Genomic DNA, 20,525 nt, shown 5'->3' with positions numbered 1-20,525 from the left:
GGAAGCTGGTTCAGGTAGCCGACTCCAGGTTGACTCAGCCTTCCATCCTTCCGAGGTCGGTAAAATGAGTACCCAGCTTGCTGGGGGGAAAGTGTAGATGACTGGGGAAGGCAATGGCAAACCACCCCATAAAAAGTCTGCCGTGAAAATGTGCAGCGTCACCACAGAGTCGAAAATGACTGGTGCTTGCACAGGGGACTACCTTTACCTTTTTTTAAATAGGAGACATTAGGCAGGGTCAGCAAAAGGTATTCAGGCCCACCTGGCTGCTTGATAGTTAAATAGATTTTGCGCTCATCGCCCGCTGGTAGCAATAGAGGACGCAAGGTAGCAAGGTGAATTGAGCCATGAGGGAGTTGGGGCAGAAGACACACGTCTCAGAAGGGGTTCTCTTTGTGGTAACACACTGGCTGCAGTTGGAACAGCAAAAGATTCCTGAATGTATTAATCATGTGTGAGGATTGGAACACTGATGACTGGCAGCAAATTACAGCTGCTGATGATATTGGATTTATATCTCGCCCTATACTCTGAATATCAGAGTCTCAGAGCAGTCACAATCTCCTTTGCCTTCCCCCCACCCCACAACAGACACCCTGTGAGGTAGGTGGGGCTGAGAGAGTTCTTACAGCGGCTGCTTTTTCAAGAAAAACTCCTACGAGAGCTATGGCTGACCCAAGGCCATTCCAGCAGTTGCAAATGGAGGAGTGGGGAATCAAACCCGGTTCTCCCAGATAAGTGTGCTCACTTAACCACTAGCTGTTGGAACAGTGAAAGATTCCTTGATGTGAATGTATTCAGTCGATGTGTGAGGGTTGGAGCTTTGGCTGTTGCAAAAAGTCCTGTCTAGAAAAAGCACTGGGGAAACACACTACAGGTTGATGAGTTCGTTGGTAGTGACTACAGAATATCCTTGCCTGGTTCTTTTGGACTACTATTCAAAGAAGACTTTGGACTCTAATTATCATAAGGAGGTTTTCAATTCATATATGGCATATATAGCAATGCTTACTATGGTGTATATGAGAATAGGAGCATGCATGAATGTAATATATGATGGTTATAAGTAATAGACAGTATAAGGAAGGGGTGGCCAAACTTTTGGCTCTTTCATACATACTATGTGGCTCTTGAAGCCCCCACTGCCCCATTGACCATCTTGGAGAAGGCATTTGTCTCTTTAAATCACTTCTCCAAGCAAAGCCAGGCATTGACTTGGAGAATGCATTTCAAATCTTTCTTTCTTTCTTTCTTTCTTTCTTTCTTTCTTTCTTTCTTTCTTTCTTTCTTTCTTTCTTTCTTTCTTTCTTTCTTTCTTTCTTTCTTTCTTTCTTTCTTTCTCTCTCTCTCTCTCTCTCCCCCTCCCTCCCTCCCTCCCATTTGTGGCTCTCAAACATCTGATGTTCATGTCTTGCGACTCTCAAACATCTGACCTTTATTCTATGTGGCTCTTACATTAAGCATGTTCAGCCACCCCTGGTGTAAAGTAACACACAAAGACTTTCTTGTATTGTTTTGAGATAGTTTGAAGATTTGGCTTAGTGAAGTGGGATTGGCTTGACCTTTGTATCACAGTCCCTCCCCGGGCTGGCTTGAGTTTATCGCTCCAGCAGGAACTTGGGAGAGGTCTGTCCTGGGGCCCCAGCTATGGAGAAGAGGCAGACCTTCAGCTCAGTCTTGGGTTAGATCCAGCCCCCTGGCTCTCATTCTGCAAGGCAAAATGAGCACTCACCAAAAAAGACTGCTGGGCTCCCCTCAGCCAACCCCAGGCTGTCTCCTAAGGAGAAACACTGATGAATCTGTCAGAGGCCACTTCCATTTTCACGTGTTTAGCTCTGCTTAACTGTACAATCGCATGTTTTCCCTAAAATAGAGGTGGCCAGACTTGCTTAACATAAGAGCCACGTGTAATAAACATCAGAGGTTTGAGAGCCGCAAGACACGAACTTCAGTTGTTTGAGAGTCACAAGGCATGAATGTCAGATGTTTGAGAGCAAGCAGGCAGAAAGGAAGGCTAATAGATGGGTGAAGGGAGGGGGGAAGGAGAGGTGGAAACAAAGCAACTTTACTTTTAAATACATTCTCCAAGCCACTGTTTGGCTTGGCTTGAAGTGATTTAAAGGGAGAAATGCCTTCTCCAATCTGGTCAATAGGGCAGTGGGGGCTTTGAGAGCCACACAATGTGTGTGAAGGAACACACATTGGCTCCTGAGCCAGTTTGGCCACCCCTGCCCTAAAACTTGCTTTCTGGAAAGATGGTACTCAAAGGCAGCAGTCACACACACTAAATAATGCATTTTCAATTCACGTTCAATGCACTTTCCAACTGGATTTTGCCAGTTCACACAGTAAAATCCAATTGAAAAATGCATTAGAAGTGGATTGAAAGTGCATTATTTAGTGTGCGTGACCGCAGCTAAAGTGAGCCTGAACACTGTGTTGATGGGAAGCTTCAGGTTTTTAGCTTCCCGTTACTGTTTTCACTCCTATTCCCTTGCAGAAATCATTCATCCTTCTCTGCTCCCTTTTATCCTCACAACAACCCTGTGAGGTAGTTAGGCTGAGAGTTGTGACCGGCCCAAAGTCACCCAACGAGCTTCCATGGCAAAAGTGGGGAATTCAAGCCTGGGTCTCCCAGATACTAGTCCAATCTTCCTAACCAACTACACCACACTGGCGCTCAATGTGAGGCACAAACTAGCCACTGATGGACATTTTCAAAGCCCACTGATCTCAAGGGGAACAATGCAATGGACACTCTACCTGTGAAGCCACCCCCATTTAAAAAGGCTTTGGCTGGATCATGCCCTCAGCTGTTGGTTTCTAACAAAAAGGCTCACCCAGTCAAGATCCTGCCAAAGAAGCCCCACCCCTCTCTGGTGTCTAAATTGCTGATGAGGCAATTTTACCTACTTTGGTGATTCAGCCCGCTTTCATGCAAGAGACTCATGTAAAAGCTTTTAAACCGAAATCAAGGTCTCCAAAATTGAATGGGGAAGTGTGAGGCATCTTATTATGGGATGCGGGCAGCATGAATCACCTTAGCCAAAGAGCTTTGCAGTGAAAGCCGGAAACACGGGTTAATCCATTCCAAGGCTCAAATTTCAGCTGATCCTTCTTAGGGCATGCTGAGAAGGCCTGGAGACCTCCAGAGAGAACAAGCACACCGGGGGTCCCTAGGCCTTAGCAGGGATCAGCTGAGATTTGAAACTTACTTGCTTCCCCCACCAGGGATGGGGGTGTGTGATTCCCTGTTTTGGTCTCACTTCTGCTCTGAATGAGGTCATTTGAAATGGAGCAATCAGAGCGGGGATGGATTCTCTGATTTTCCTACTCTGTTCATTTGTGCTTTGTCAGTCTTGCCCCTCCACTCCTGGCAGGCTTTTAAAAAATCAGTAATAGCTATATTCTTATAACATTTTGCTATAGTGTTATAGCAACTAACAGGGTTTTTTTTTTAAGCTGGCAAAATTTCCCTGGCATCTCCAGCTAAAAATAACAGGTGGTAGAAAATGTGAAAGACCTCTGCCTAGACCTATAAGGTGAAACCTAGAGTCCCACAGAACAGAAATGTAATATAAAGCGCAAAAAACTGTGGAAAAATAACAGAAAACAATGAAAATTATTTCAAAAATATATGTGATTAGTCAACTACCTCTTAAACAATATAATATCACTATAAATTCCAAAAAACAAGGTAAATGTGCAAGAGAACAAGTTTACACCATCCTTTCAGGTCATCATGTCAGTTTCAGTTCATCATGCCAGTTTCAGACTTCAAGCGCTCAATGACTATTCACCCGCTCCACGGGAAGAATAAAGTGCCAGTGCTGACCAGATTTCAAATGCAGATGATTTTAGTTTTTCAAAGATATTTCTTCTGTTGCAGGTGTTCTATTAACACTTCCATCTTTTTAAAGCAATTTTAAATTCTGTGGATTTTCACAGCCTCTAACAGTAAAGCTGCCTGTAATACTGTTTCACTTTCCTTCATCTAAGAGACATTTCCCACTCATCAACACACAAAGAAAGCACTTCTCATAGCACTAGCTCTGGAGAAAACTCTTGAGAGTTTTCAACCATTTTCAATAGATATTGTCGAGAGTTTTCTCTAAAGCTAGTGCTACGAGAAGTGCTTTCTTTGTGTGTTGATGAGTGGGAAACGTCTCTTAGATGAAGGAAAGTGAAACAGTATTACAGGCAGCTGTACTGTTAGAGGCTGTGAAAACTCACTGAATTTAAAATTGCTTTAAAAAGATGAAAGTTTTAATAGAACACCTGCAACAGAAGAAACATTTGAAAAACTAAAAACATCTGCACTTGAAATCTGGTCGGCACTGGCACTTTATTCTTCCCACAGAGCCAGGTGAATTAGTCATTGAGTGCTTGAAGTCTAAAACTGACATGATGAACTGAAAGGACGGTATAATCTTGTTCTCTTGCACATTTAACTTGTTTTTTGGAATTTATAGTGATATTAATGATTATATTGTTTAAGAAGTAGTTGACTAATCACATATATTTTTAAAATAATTTTCAGTCTTTTTCATTATTTTTCCACAGTTTTTTGCGGCTTTATATTAGACCTATAAGGCAGCTGCTGCCGGTCTGAATAGGCAATCCTGGCCTTGATGGACCAAGGGTCTGGTTTGGTATGAGGCAGCTTCCTGTGTTCATATATGTTCCTCAGTGACAGAGGAGAATGATGTGAAAGCCATTATGCGTACTTATTATTGAATTGGCTTCAACACACTACAGATCACCAGCAACAGCACAGTGCAATGGCCAGCATGCTGGAGTAGGATCTAGGAAAGCTGAGACTGACCCTTCCACAAAGCTTGCTGGGTGTGCCTGGGCCTTTTCTTCTCCCTTGGAAGGATGAGGAGACGTGGATGAGTAGGGAGTTCCCTTCACTCCCCTTTTGGCAACAGGAAGTCCAGCTTTTTCCGCTCTGGAGGAGAGGACTCACTCCCCCTCCATCTCTTCTCTTCCTGCCAACAGAGAAGGCATGCTTCAGGAAAGCTCGAGTGCTTTCGGTTTCAGAGCTCCCTTTGTAGTCCAGTCTCTTGATTTGCAGCATTTGCCCTTATCTTCAGTGATCTCCCCTATCTGGCAAAGCCATTAAGGCAATGGGGGACTTGCAGCTTTGTAGCTGCCTGGAAACAGCAGGGGAGCCGGGCAAGGGAGCCATTGGCGGGATCTTCAGGCTGCTGAGCTGAGGAGGTATTGTGTGCCCAGCCAAGCTCTGAAAGCCCTAAATTGGGAGGCTGAGCTCTTCCTTCCCACTATAATGTAACCAAGTTTTTCTCCCCTGCACTAGGGTTGAACAAGGGTTCATCAGAACTGGAGAAGTAGCACCCCAAACCAGTGTTCCCTCTAAGCTGAGTTACTGTGAGCTAGCTCACAGGGGTTTTTGTTTGTTTCCAGCTTACACATTTTTGTCTTGGCTCAGGAAAAATGGCCCCAGAGCAAGCTAATTGATGTAGGAGCTCACAACTTTAATGCCAGGAGCTCACAAAGTAGAATTCTTGCTCACAAGACTCCACGGTTTAGAGGGAGTATTGACCCCAACCCACTCCCCCCAAGGAATTCCAGAGGATATCTTATCCCTTCAAGGCTTTCTGTACTCTTTGGGGACAAGCTAGAAGGTCTTCTGATTGAGACTAAACAGAAGAAGAAAGTCCTCCCATTCTCAGACAGTGGGATCTCCAGGAAAGGATCCAGACATTTGAGCTCTTCCTCTGTGGCTCTAGGGCATCTGGGTCTTCTAGGAAACACCTCCCCCACAAGGCCTACAGCAGATTTTCCTGGAATCTTTGCAGACCCTCCTACAGGTTCCAGCCGTCATCATCTAGTTCCTGTTCAATCCCCAGTTGGGACCCTCCAAGGGTAAAGCCAAATGCTCCATTTAGAGCTGATGCCTCTCCTAAGGGGGTGGTCAGCCTACTGCAAGAATGCAGCATTCAATAGTCTGTTCAGGATCAGTGGGTCATCCAGACAGTTTCTTGGTCTTCAACTGGAGTTCACCTCAACTCCTCCAAGAAGGTTCCTGCAGTCTCCTCTGTCTTCCAGTCAGACAAAGTTTCAACTACTTTAGGCTCTGTCATCTTCTGGAACAAGGGGCAGAACTGAATACCTCAAAGCAGTATGATTTAGGTCTATACCCAATCAGAAAAACTTGAGCTGTTTTGATCCCTTTCTTAACAAAATAGTAAAGAGTCCAGTACAAGGGTGGCCAAACTGCGGCTTGGGAGCCACATGAGGCTCTTTCACACATATTGTGTAGCTCCCAAAGCTCCCACTGCCCTGTTGGCCAGTTTGGAGAAGACATTTGTCCCTTTAAATCACTTTTCCAAGCCAAACCAGCTGGCAGCTTGGAGAATGCATTTAAAGGTAAAGTTGCTTTCTTTTGATGACTGGCTTTCTGTAGATGACTGGGGAAGGCAATGGCAAACCACCCTGTAAAAAGTCTGCCGTGAAAACGTGAAAGCAACGTCACCCCAGAGTCGGAAATGAGTGGTGTTTGCACAGGGGACCTTTCCTTTCCTTTCCTGTTTTCTTTTTACCTCCACCTCCTTCCTTCATCTATTTCCTCCCTCCCCCATCTATTTCCTTCCTTCCTCCCTCAAACATCTGATGACTTGCAGCTCTCAAACACCTGACATTTATTCTATGTTTGGCCACCCCTGGTGCAGTAGCACCTTTAAGACTAACAAATTTTATTGTGGCATAAGCTTTCAAGAAACACAGCTCTCTTTGTCAGGTGCATCTGAGGAAGAGAGCTGTGTTTCTCGAAATTTTAATGCTGCAACAAAATTTGTTAGTCTTAAAGGTGCTGCTGGATTCTTTACTTTTTTACAGCAACAGACTAACAGGGCTAACTCCTCTGCTTCTTAACAAAAACAACATTGCGTGCATGTGGCTGAATGTCAGCCATTCCTTTGGGGCCAAGGGCTGTTCTCCAGCCCTTGCGTTCACCTCCAAGGACATGGGAATGCATTCTAGCACCTGTTCCGCCACTCCTGCCCAGAAGTCAGGCGTTCTGCCCACGGGCGCAGCTTTGACCCTGTGGAGGCAGTGGGAAAGTTAATTGTGCCTGGTAACAGTGACATATTAGGAAGTCACGTGGCTTTGTGGGAAACAACAGGTTAATCTCTGGCGAGCTGGAAATAGTCATTACCTTGGGGATGTATCTTCAAATTGCACAAAGTGAGGAGTTTCCTCTCAGCACCTAATAATTATGGCTGTCCTTGGTCTCTCAGGGAAAGTTGAAGGAAGGTGTGTGTGAGAATATGGGTACACAGTCACTGGCAAATTTATAATGAAGCGGAACCTGTTAAGCGCATGGCACAATAAGCCTGTTAATCTTTAAGGAGTCACAAGAGCCCTTTTAAAAACATTTCAAATGAGTGGATTCAAAGGCATTTCATTTCTTCCCCCCCCCCAACCCTAAAATATCAACATATGCAGTTACTCATTGCTCACGCCTAAGCAATACAAAAGGCAGGTTTTCAGTCCAAAGAAACCATTGTTGAGTCCCATTGATTTTAGTGTGAGAAAGTTAAGCATGAGCTAAACTCACTCAGGGAAATCAATGGGAGGTAAATTTGGTCCTTGAATTTATGAGGCTGTTGCTTTCAGCCACCAGTTTGGGAAAGAATAGTGAGCTCCAGCAAAAAGTACACTGCAGAACAATGAAATGCCGCAACTGTAACAATGCTGGGCACCAGGGCTGTTTTTTGTAGCAGGAACTCCTTTGCATATCAGGCCACACACCCCTGATGTAGCCAATCTCTCAGACCCACCTACCTCACAGGGTGTTTGTTGTGGGGGAGGAAGGTAAAAGAGATTGTAGGCTGCTCTGAGACTCTGAGTGAAGAGCGGGGTATAAATCCAATATAATCATTGTCGTCGTCATCGTCATCGCCAGTTTGGTGTAGTGTAAATGTGTGGACTCTTATCTGGGAGAACTGGGTTTGATTCCCCACTCCTCCACTTACAGCTGCCGGAATGGCCATGGGTTAACCATAGGTATCTATCGCGGTTGTCCTTGGAAGCTGCTGTGAGAGCCCTTTCAGCCTCACCCACCTCACAGGGTGTTTGTTGCGGAGGGAGAAGATATAGAAGATTGTAAGCCGCTCTGAGTCTCTGATTTAGAGAGAAGGGCAGGGTATAAATTTGCAGTCTTCTTCTTTTTCTTCTTCTTCTTGGTATTGTCATATCAGTTGCAAAGTGGTGATGCTTCTCTGTGTACGTAGAGACTATGAAATCCCGGAATCTAAGACTGCTACCTTAAAGCACGCATAAACAGGCCCAAATATGCTTCATTTTGGCCAGATCTTTCCATTATCTGGAATTTGGGACCCCTCCACTTTGGACAGGTTAATATCCAGTCAGCTGCAAAGTGACTTGGATTGCTGCCTCCAAGGAGGGGTTCTGGGAATAGGATGCAGACAGTCATCCCTAAACTCTCTTCCTAGAACATCCCAAGCCCTTCTCTTTGTTTCACCAAACCCTGCCAGGTTCCTAAAAAGGCTAGGCAGCCACCCCCCACACCCAATATTATCTTTGTTTTCTCATTGCTTGGAGGAAAGGGGGCACTAGGGAAACCCTCCATTATTTTATTGAACTCTCCGACCAATAAAAACACATCTGGACAGGTATGAAGAGCCAAAAGAAGCACTCACCTGAGAACTAACCTCAGTGAGAACTTCTGACCATGGTTCACCAAGATTCCACCTACACCAAATGGTCAATTCCATTGGGGTTTGGTAGGGGACTCATAGATGTACCCTGGCTCCCATTCCAAGCCTGTATCTGTTTGTCTGGGTTTTTAAAATCAAATCTTTGTGACTCTTAGGTAGCACTGATGATAACTACTGCCCCAGCACAGGAATAAAGTTCTGGTGTGAGGAGGGAAAGTCTTGGGATCGCCCCAGTACTAGAACCAGGATCATTTGAGCTGCACAAACTCAGTTTGATGTTTCATTGAGCTGAAGGGTGTATCAAAGCTGATATAAAGGGGAGTCACTGTGCTCTGGAAGCACAACCATTTTCAATAGATATCATATACTTCATCTTGTTCAGGCTGGAGCTCAAAGTAAATTAGTTCTGCCAGTCTGCAGCTCAGCATAGTACTAATTGGCTGGTGACTGTGTCTTTCTCTCCTCTTCCCAGATCAGTTTTGCAGCTTTTAAAAATCAAATTATCTCAGGGGATGGGGAAGAAATAAGGTGATTAATGGAATGTTGCTTGGTAAAATATACTGGTGTTGCTTTGAAACAGTTTTGAGAGAGAGAGAGTCTCAACCTGTCTGAAGCATGGGTGAGGAGAAACACACTTCTAAATTGGCACTAGTGAGAGGAATTGCGCTGGAGCTGCAAGAGAATGTTTGGATTTATTTGCATACTTCCACATAGGCCTATCTGTATTTCCCACGTCACATGCACAGTTTCAGCTTTGCCCCAGCTGGGTTTATGATGTATATTCCCTAAACAGAGATTCCAACAACAATGCAATGACCGAGAGCACAGCTCACAGACCAGGTCTTTTGCAGAACAAACCTGCCAGTCTCTGCCACAATCCAGCCTTGTGCTGAATGAAATGTGGCATACCTGGAGGCAGGTACAGCACAGTCCTCCTCAGATGCGTTATGGTGTGGGTGTGGTCAAAGTGCAATGGAGAATTTAACCCATTACATCTTGAACTGCTGTTAAATAGGGATCCCCAGGGGAGATTCTTTTCTAGCCTTGTTGAATCATGAAGAATTTTTTTTTTAAATCTTTTTTGTATTATCAGACAAATATGTGACTCTTAAAATAGCATTTTTATTGAGAAAGGGTTTACAATCTATGGCCATTCTTGCAGAAATGATCTCATTGATCTCTCTCTCTCTCTTAGAATATCTGGGGACTTGGGGGTGGAGCCAGGACCAAAGTCGTGAAAAGCATAACTGAACTCCAAAGGGAGTTCTAGCAATCACATTTAAAGGGACAGCACATGTTTTAAATGCTTCTTTTCATGGGAAATAATGAAGGATAGGGGCACCTTCTTTGAGGGCTCATAGAATTGGACCCCCTGGTCCACTATTTTTGAAACTTGGCGGGTGTTTTGAGGAGAGACACTGGATGCTATGCTGAAAATTTGGTGCATCTATCAAAAAAACAAACAAACAGCCCCCCAGAGCCCCAGATACCCGTGGATCAATTTTCCATTATACCCTATGGGAATCTATCACCATAGGGAATAATGGAGTGCCCAGCAAACATTTCCCTCCCCCTCCTGCTTTCTGATGACCCTGAAGCGGGGGAGGGCCTCCAAACCAGGGGATGCCCTGCCCTCCCACCTGGGGATTGAGCAACCAGAAAAGAGCAATGTGGATAATGGAGCAGGGAATAAAGGTTACCACGAACCTCCACACAAACCAGCCTCAAAATTAATACGCCTTAAAAATCAATCATTACATGTAGTAATTATATAAATTATCAGCATTTCATTGAATCAATCAAAAGGTTATAGAAGATATTAAGGCACAAGAGTCTACACCCACAGTCTTTTAAAAACAAATTAATGTCCCAGTAATATAGATTACGGGGTGCAGACAGAAATTCAAGAGGTAGTCTTCGAACACAGAGCTCTGCTCCTAACGTATTCCAATTGAACTTCAAGAATTCATCCACGGAGAACCATGCTCCATAAATCTTATCCTCTGTGCAGTCAGGCACAGGAGATAAAGGCAACGCAGCAGTACTCACTCCACGTTCCGCTGAAACTGAACATACTGGACATTTGTAAGTGATAGCACTGAAATAGTGTTAAAATTTCTTCTAGAAAGCTCGTAAAAGCATCAGCAAAATGTGGACTGAGTACCGCCGCGTCGCGTTTATCTCCTGTGCCTGGCTGTACAGAGGATAAGATTTATGGAGCATGGTTCTCCGTGGAAGAATTCTTGAAGTTCAATTGGAATACGTTAGGAGCAGTGCTCGTGTTCAAAGACTCTACCTCTTGAATTTGTGTCTGCACTCCGTAATCTATATTACTGGGACATTAATTTGTTTTTAAAAGACTGTGGGTGTGGACTCTTGTCCCTTAATATCTTCTATAACCTTTTGATTGATTCGATGAAATTTTGATAATTTATGTAATTACTGAGTGTTATGAGTGATATTTAAGGTGTATTAATGTTGAGGTTGGTTTGTGTGGAGATTCGTGGTAACCTTTATTCCCTGCCCCACCCGGGGACTGGCAGCCCTTCCCTCTGTGTGTGTGTGTGTTATTGATGTCTGGTGAGCTAATGAATGAATGACCTCCAAAACGTCCTCTCATTGACAGCCTTGTTCAGGTCTTGATGGTTTCCCTGACTGAGTCTACCCATCTCATGTTGGGTCTTCCTCTTTTCCTGCTGCCTTCAACTTTTCCTAGCATAATTGACTTTTCCAGCAAGTCTTCTCTGCTCATGATGTTGCCTAAGTACAATTGAAAAAAGGTAAAGGTCGTCCCCCTGTGCAAGCACCAAGTCATTACTGACTCATTATGTGACATCACATCATGAATTTTTCCTTAGCAGCCTTTTTGTTACGGGGTGGTTTGCCATTGCCTTCCCCAGTTGTCTTCACGCCCCCCCACCTCCAGCAAGCTGAGTACTCATTATACCAACTTTGTGCTGCCATCTTGACTTAAGCAACTGTGAGAAAGCTTTGCAGCAGCACATAGCTGCGGTGTCTCAATTTCGTTTCCTTCTGCCCTGCAGGCTGTGTTTGCATCTGTGAAATTCATCCCCCTTTCCCCCCAATCGTGGATGACCTTGTCAGGGAATCAAATGACCCAGGGAGTACTACAATTCCCCACAGAGGTTGAAAGGGTCATACAAGTCTCAACAGACTCATGGCATCCCCTCAGGGCTGGCATGCCAGTAGGCAGGTTAGGTGATTGCCTAGGGCGCCAATCTTCTGGGGGCACAGAACTGGGTTCCCCCATGTGACTCATTGAAGTTAACAATGCGGGGGGGGGGGGCACCAGAAGTTAGCTTTGCTTAGGGTGCCAGACAGTCTAGGGGTTGCCTGCATCCCCTAATCATAGGTTTTTCAGTTCAAGAGATCAACAGAGGTGGTTTGCCATGACCTGCCTCTACATAGTAACCCTGGGCTTTCTTGGTGGTCTCCCATCCAAGCACTGACCATGCTTAGCTTCCTAGATCTAATAAGACTGAGCTAGCCTGGGCCATCAAAGCCAGGTCACAACTCCCATAAGGCTGTGCAAGAACACACATGCACGAAACAGCCTAATGGTAACACTGACTTAAATAAACACCAAACAATCAGGCTGTTGCTTTTTAAAAAATACAATTTTGATTCATAATCACTGGCTGACTGAATAATAATTTGCTTGCTGTTTTGTTTTTTTAAAAATACAGTTTTTATTCATAACCACTGGCTGACTGAATAATAATCTGCTCGCTGCTTTTCCCCCCCTCCAAATACAGCTTTTATTCATAACCACTGGCTGCCTGGATAATAATTTGTTGCTCGCTGTTTATTTCTGCACTGAGTTGCTGAGCAATGAAAAGCAACCTTAGGTCTGTGGAGGAAGGGAAAAACTAGAATGCCTCTAAATCGCGTGGGGGTTTTACCACCAAGTTACAGGTGACTTACAGTGACCCTATAAGGGGACTCAGGCATGGCCAAACTGGCTTAACCTAAGAGACACATATAATAAATGTCAGATGTTTGAGAGCTGCAAGACAAGGAAGGAAGGAAGGAAGGAAGGAAGGAAGGAAGGAAGGAAGGAAGGAAGGAAGGAAGGAAGGAAGAGAAAAGCAGGGCTTTTTTGTAGCAGGAACTCCTTTGCATATTAGGACACACACCCTAATGTAGCCAAAACTCCTGGAGCTTACAGTATGCTCTATACTAACAGCCCTGTAAGCTCTTGGAGAACTGACTATATCAGGGGTGTGTGGCCTAATATGCAAAGGAGTTCATGCTACAAAAAAGAAGTCCTGGAGAGGAGGGAGAAAGAGGTGGAAAGAAAACAACTTTAACTTTGAATGCATTCTCCAAGCCACTGGCTAGCCTCATTTGAAGAAGTGATTTAAAGAGACAAATGCCTTTTCCAAGTTGGCTGACTTCAAGAGCCACACAATGTGTGTGAAAGGGTCACATGTGGCTCCTGAGCCACAATTTGGCCACCCCTGCTATAGGGTTTTCATGGCAAGAGATATTTGGAGATAGTTTGCTGTTGCCTGCCTCTGTATAGCAACCCTGGCCTTCCTTTGCAGATTCTCATCCAAAGACTATAAAGTAACTCAACTGGTAGGCCAGAGTTCTGCTTACAATGATGATCCCATTTTCTAAAATGGTCCAAAAGGTCAAACAGTATTGTGGAATTTCAGGCATCCGAAGAAATTAGGGCCATTTCTCTCGGTCACTGCCAGTGAAAGTTTCAAGCATTTCGTAACACGACTGGTATTAGAGTTATAATTACATTGCGCAAGCTGGCATTATGAAACTCCAGCACAATCTGTGGGAGGATGAATTAAACTGGTGCACATGAAGGAGATGACAGAGCCCCAGACAAATGAAGGAAGATCTCAAGAAGGAGCCAATTAGAGAAGGAGTCAATCCGAAGATTATGCTGGGACCCAGGTCTATGTAAACTTGTAAACTGGAGAAATTTGCCTTTCTGGCTGAGTAATCACTGCTGACCCTGACCTGATGGTCCAGGCTACCCCGTCGCACCAGATCTTGGAAGCTAAACAGGTTCAATTAGTACTTGAATGGGAGACCACCCAGGAAGTCCAGGTTTGCTGTGCAGAAGCTGGCAAAGGCAAACCACTTCTGAATGTCTCTTGCCTTGAAAACTTATGGGGTTGCCATAGAGTTGGCCATGACCTGGGAGCATTTCCCAACACCAATTGTTTCTGATCATTTTGCAACTATAGAACTGGTTTAAAGAATGACACGTAAGTCGTGACGCAGAGGCAAGGAATGGCAAACCATCTCTGGAATGCCTCTTGCCCAAAAAACAACTCTAGCTCACCACCTAGTGGTGCATAACACTTAAAGAGCTAGAACGTCTGACTGCAGACAATCTTAGGATCTCCTGGCTATACTACACACAATGTCATACAATAATAGTAACAGTAATAATAATAAGGAGGAGGAGGAGGACAGATATTCAGTACCTCCCACTACTTTTTACATGTACTGCAACAAAAATTCTACTACCATTGGCATGCAAAATTTAATAGATCTCAAACAGTACAACTGTAAGGAAAGTTACACCCTTCTTACCCCATTAACTTCAATGCACTGCTTGCCAAGCAGATGCCCTACCACTGAGCTACAGCCTCTCCAGAAAAACTTGCATTGTGTTTGTGCAGTGGTAAAATGGGCTGTCAAGCTGCAGCCGGCTTATGGCAACCTCTGGTGGGGTTTTCAAGGCAAGAAACGTTCAAAGGTGGTTTGCCATTGGCTGCCTCTGTGTAGCAGTCCTGGACTTCCTTGGTGGCCTCCCATCCATGTACTAACAAAGTCTGGTTCTACGTAGCTTCCAAGATCTGAGGAGATTGGGCTAGCATGAGCCATCCGGATCAGGACCCATGCTTTTGTGCTTCACACAAAAGCTGCTTCCTGAGGGGGAGGATTCAGATGGGTGATGCTCCCACCCCACTCCTCTGCAATCTGAGAAATGATCCAATCTGGAAACCTGGCACTTCAATCAGCAGCTTCATTCTGCTGGAATAGCTCCTAGTAGGATCAGTGGAAACAGGTCTCAGGTTCAGCAGGAGCTTACAAGAGTGCAGCTCCTGAACCTTTCTTATGGTTCCCCCTCGTCCTCCCACCTACCTTGTCCATTGAATAGTAGGTACAGCTGCATAACAATCCCTGGATTAGGAGAACGGGCAGCCAACCAGCCACCAAGAGCTTTGGCACGCCCCCAGCAGCCCTCATTAACCCCTGGAGAAGCCCACGCCACCCTTTCTCCACTTCTTATGTTATTTTGGGTGGCGGGTGGCTTGCTGGCCTTTTGACTGGGGTGGTGGTGGCCAAGGAGAACAGGTGAGAGAGGCCTATTTGGGATGGCTGGATCTCTAGCCAGCCCAGGGAGGCTTTACTCACTTGGAGCTCTCCTTTCTTGCATGGGGTTGCTTTTGGCTGGGGTGGGGGGGGAGATGTATATGCTAATGAGTTATGCTAATGAGCTCCACCACCTATTTTTCAACAAACCAACTCCTGAGTGGAACTGTTCCCATAGATGCCCCAATGTGAAGTCATAACAGTTTCACACTCCAGTGGGGAAAAAGTCTTTCAGAATGTAAAACCGAGGCAGCTGAGGAAATGGATCAGGAAGCAGGAAGGAAAGGATGCTCTATGTGTCCTGACCTCTCTGTCTGTCTAAACTCTTTGATGCCATCTCTCAAGTCTGAGACAGCAGACAGTGCAAAGTCCTCTACTTCCAACAATTAGTTCAAAGGAATTTCTTCTTCTTTTTAAAAAGTCAACGATTAAGTCACAAAAGAGGTTCCGCTGTAGCCCTGAGTGTGGGTTTGGCAAGAACAGATATCAAATACCCACATTCCCAAATTGTCTTCCTGGCTCCCCTGCTTTTAGGAAAGGATACTTGCCCCAAAGGGCACTCCTGTAGTGCTGAAATAGGCACCTTAATGTGTGATTCATTTCCTTTGCTGGTCTACTATATTGCCTTTGCCAGGAAGGCAATCACCGAAAGAGTCCAGGGGAAATGAATTGTCAAGGAGACCAAAGATTTGTACAGAGAAACGTCAGTGGGTACCTTGAATTAAGGCATAGAAAGGCATACCGTTGGTAACTGTCAGGCCTGATTCACTGTCGAGGACTTGGGTCTCGGCTGATTGGCACTTCAGTACAAATGCATTTACTTGGACGCAAGCGACTGCCCCTTCCCCCACCACCACCACACTGTTTCACTAGAATTTATTTCCGAGTATTGGGAATACAGTTTCAATTCTAGTGCGTTGGCTTGAATCAAATTACAGTCTGATTGTAAATTCAAGAGCCATTCTAGAATGGAGAGACACATCGCTGTTGCTCTCCATATACAATTTGCAGCATGATCTGAATTAATATCGGTGAGGGGACAGGGCTGATGTAGCGTAGAATCTGAGCCGAGTCCCTTTCAGAGGTTATATTTGGGGGTCTCTGTCAAGGAGTTCCAATGCCAGACCTAGCGGGTTCCCAGGGCTGATGCACGTAAGGAGACACAACTTTTAAGAAATTATTTAAAGTTTACTTAACATGTTTCAAAATAGATATAATCTGTAGGCAACACTGATCTCTAAAATCAAGCAGTAAGAAAATAAGAAACACTAGCTTAACTAGAGTTACTAAGTCCCCTCGCCAGTCTGGCAGGGGGATTCAGGGGGCTTTTGGGGGATGCCACATGACACTCCCAATGTGATGACATCGCTTCCAGGTGATGGAAGCCAGCTGGTCCAAGATGGGGAGAAGCCATCAAAAATGGGGGATCCCCTGGGGGACAGGCAATCCTAAGTTTAACTATAAGACATTTCAGAGATCCAGATGGGCAGCCGTGTTGGTCTGATAGAGCCAACTAGGAGTCCAGTTGCACCTTTAAGACCAACAAAGTTTTATTCAGAATGTAAGCTTTCGTATGGATGCGTACTTCTTCAGACGAGGAATGAGGTACAGTGAGCAAAGCTACATATAGCTGGTGGGCAGTGGTTTAGAATAAAAATGGTACAAAGTTAAAATCCAGTGGCATTATTGATGAAATAGTGATGGAAACCTCTAGGAAATTACCTCACCTGATTCTCCCTCTCCCATTGCGGGCCTCAGGTTCTCATGGAATTTTATTACCAAGCTCCTATCTCTGGCCTTTATGATGATAAGAACTATATAGGCCTAGCAACACCTACAAGATGGAATAGGCCCCTTAGAGAGGAATCAGCAGTGCTTTGCCTCCCAGTCTCTGACTGGATGTATAGGGAGTTTAAGGCTATCCATGAGCCTCCAGATACATGCTGTTGCCATTAAGGTTGCTAGCTTCCAGTTGGGGCCCAGCATCCTCCTGGAATGTCAACCTATCTCGAGGCTACAGAGACAAGTTTCCCTAGAGGAAATGGCAGCTTTGGAGGGTGGACTCCATGGAATTATATCCCCACTGAGCCCTCTCTGAACTCCACACAGTGCCTCCAAATCTGGAATTTCCTAACCCACAGGTGGCAACCATTTCATCTAGGGTTGTCCATTCCAGGTTGGGAAATACCGGGAGGTTAGGGGGGTGGAGGCAGAGGAGGGCAGGATTTGGAGGGAGGAGAGACTTCAGCGTAGGGTTGCCAAGTCCCCCACAGCCTCCTGCTATTGTACCATAGAGTTTCCCCTCCCAAATTGCTAGAGCATCCAGGAAAACCATAGCGTTTTCCTAGAAACGCCTAGAGTAGCCGGCGCACAACGTTGCTGGTGCGATGACGTCACTCGCGGGTGATATAATCATGCTGGCAACATCTGGGGAGGTGTGGGCCGGTGGGTTGGGAACGTCCCAGGCAGGAGAACCCCCGCCCAGACTGGGGGCTTAGCAGCCCTACTTCAGTGGAGGTATAATGCCACAGAGTCCAAAGCAGCCATTTTCTCCAGGTGAATTTATCTCTGTCACCTGGAGATCAGCTGTAAGTCCCAGGAGATCTGCAGCTGCCACCTGGAAGTTGGCAAAGCCACCTGATGTTGCCAAGGTTAAAGGGCTAGCCCCTGCTGAGGCCAGAATTTTGACTTCAGATCGACAGAGCCTTCTCAGAGAAGAGCAGAGGCAGCCAGACTGAACCCCGGAAGCGGTCGAGCCTAGATGAATCCTGTTTTACTGCTGCTTTGACAGGATGTGGTTTTACTGGCCTGATGAGTAAAAAAGAGAATTCCCTTGTGGGCCAGCTTCACCCCCTTGCCTCAACCCAGGCCTCTGCACAAGAGAAGTGGCGTCGGTGACTTGCAGAAACTGAAACTTGCATTGTGTCACCCTCACCAACAAGTGCCATCCTAAACAGAGTTATACCCTTCTAAGCCCACTGAAGTCGGTGGCCTTAGAAGGGCACAACTCTGATTAGGGAGGTATGGTGAGTTGTTTAGCAGGCCAGTGACATTCTCACAGCTCTGCAACTGTTCAATACAGCTCTGTCCCCCACCCCCCAAGTCAGCCTGGGTGCTAATAGCATCTCTGCAGGGCATCTGGTTATATTCATGGAGAGAAATGCTAATAAACTGGGAGGGGGGAGGCTAAAAGGGAAATTCATCAAGGCAGAAAGGTAAAGAAAGCCAAAGAAAAGGAAGGCAGGAGAACAGCATCCTCCGTATGTGTTTTACCATTTCTTCAAGCCCTGCACTGAAATGCCAATGGCCTATTTTGAATCACCTTTACATTGCTTTATCCTCCCCCCCCCCCCGCCCCCGCAAATATCCCCTGAAGTTGCTTGGGATGAAGAACCAACATCCCCTGCTAGTAACTTAGACTTAGCATTTTATACAGGGGAAAAGAACAGCTTTACTTTGTTAACTTTATTTAGTGACCATTAATCGGTTACTCATAGGGGAGGTCTCCTAAACAGATGGGGCGAATTTGCTTTAAGGAGGAGAGGGGGCAGCAGGGCTTTTTTGGTAGCAGGAACTCCTTTGCATTTCAGGCCACACGCTCCTGATGTAGCCAATCCTCCAAGAGCTTACAGTAAGCCCTGTACTAAGAGCCCTGTAAGCTCTTGGAGGACTGGCTACATCAGGGGAGTGTGGCCTAATGTGCAAAGGAGTTCCTGCTACAAAAAAAGGACCTGAGAGGGGGTAACTGGGAATCTCCACCCATGTTTATGGGGATTGTTCCCTCAGAGAACTCTCCAAATAAAGCAGGCTGCAGTGCAACCAGAAAGGATGTTTTATTATAAAAGAGTGAAATATACACACAAAGCATGTGGGGAACACACAAACTAGCTGAGAAAGAAACAAAAGGGAGTAAATAAAGGAAGGAAATAAAAGGAAGTGGCAGGGACAGTGGTTCAGGGAAACCTTACTAAGCCTTAGAAAGAGAGGTCTGTGAAAGGTAATGAGAGAAACAGCCAGCGTTTCCCGGAGAGAAGGAGGAAGCCCACAACACTGTTTGTCATTGGACCAGGATGGACGGATGTGGAATGAGAGCTGGTTAGATAGCAACCTGCGGACCTGTTGGTGTTGGTGATGGAAAGCACCATCAAGTCACAGCTGATTAATGGTGCACCTGCAGACCCCTAGGATCTGCCCATTAGGGTTTTTTTTTTAGTTCTCTGAAAGGAAGGAAAGGGTTAAGTCCAGCCAGAGAAAGGCTGGTGTGTGGTCCCCTTGCAGGACTGGGCAATCCTGACCTTCACATTCCTGTACTTTTAAAAGCCTGCCTCAGATTCCCAGGGAGAAGAAGAGAAGGGATAGGGGAAAACAAACAAACAAATGGAAGTATCCACAACCCCCACAAACCAACAACTGGCTCAGGACGGAAAAACACCCAGTCAGAATCGACCATATGGCCACCCTGGGACATCCTGTGCTGCAGTGAGAGCTTTAAAAGAATGCTAGAAGTGGGCATCATCTTTGCAGCTGCTCAAAGTGAGGGCTTTTAAGGAGGGACAGCTAAGGCAATTAGGTGAGAATAAAGGGCCTTTTCCCACTTGATATTTTCCAGACAGCTCCTCCAAAGCATCCCCAGCTCCAGTGGGGCGGACAAAAGTCAGGACTGAGTCTTTGTTTTGGGGAAGAAGCCAGCGGGCGGGGAGCCTACCTGAAAACACACCAGCACTGCTGGCATCAGTTTGCCAGCCTCCAGGTGGGGCCCTGCTAGGGTTGCCATCCTCCTGGTGGGATTGACAAAGCTAGAAGAAAAGGCCGAATAAAGAAGCTGAAGTGCTTCCATAATGCTCCTTTGGAGTGTTAAACACCATATAATAAAATCCAATTGTAATAACGGTTTCATTGTCTTTTCTATGTTCCTTTACGCTCTTGATACTGTTAGTAATAGCACCACTGGCCAAGCAAAATGGATATCTGGCCACCAGATGAGCTCACAAGCACTAATAGCATATGACATGTTTACTCACAATAGTGCATGAAAAGCACCAAACAATCAGTGGTGTCTGCGCAGACACAGCAAAATTCAGCAGTCCCACCAATAAATAATGACTTAGTACGGCATATAAATATCAAATTAGCAGAGTTCCCAGACTATGCTGTAATATACAGAGAAAGTCTGTTTTCTTGAAACACAATAATTTGATGGCTTGTGTAGCTGGATGGTTTGAGATGCGTGTCTTAGGTAGTAGCCGCATTTCAGCAGACCCCATCTTCGTCATGTTATCATAAGTTATGTAACAATATAAAGATGGAACCTGAATAGGTTTGGACTTTCACAACGTGCACAAAGGCTAAAAAAGGTAAAGGTAGTCCCCTGTGCAAGCACCAGTCGTTTCCGACTCTGGGGTGATGTCGCATCACGACGCTTTCATGGCAGACTTTTTTTACGGGGTGGTT

Source organism: Heteronotia binoei, chromosome 4, assembly GCF_032191835.1.
Source record: "Heteronotia binoei isolate CCM8104 ecotype False Entrance Well chromosome 4, APGP_CSIRO_Hbin_v1, whole genome shotgun sequence".
NCBI lineage: Eukaryota > Metazoa > Chordata > Lepidosauria > Squamata > Gekkonidae > Heteronotia > Heteronotia binoei.
Note: the sequence above shows the minus strand (reverse complement) of the source record.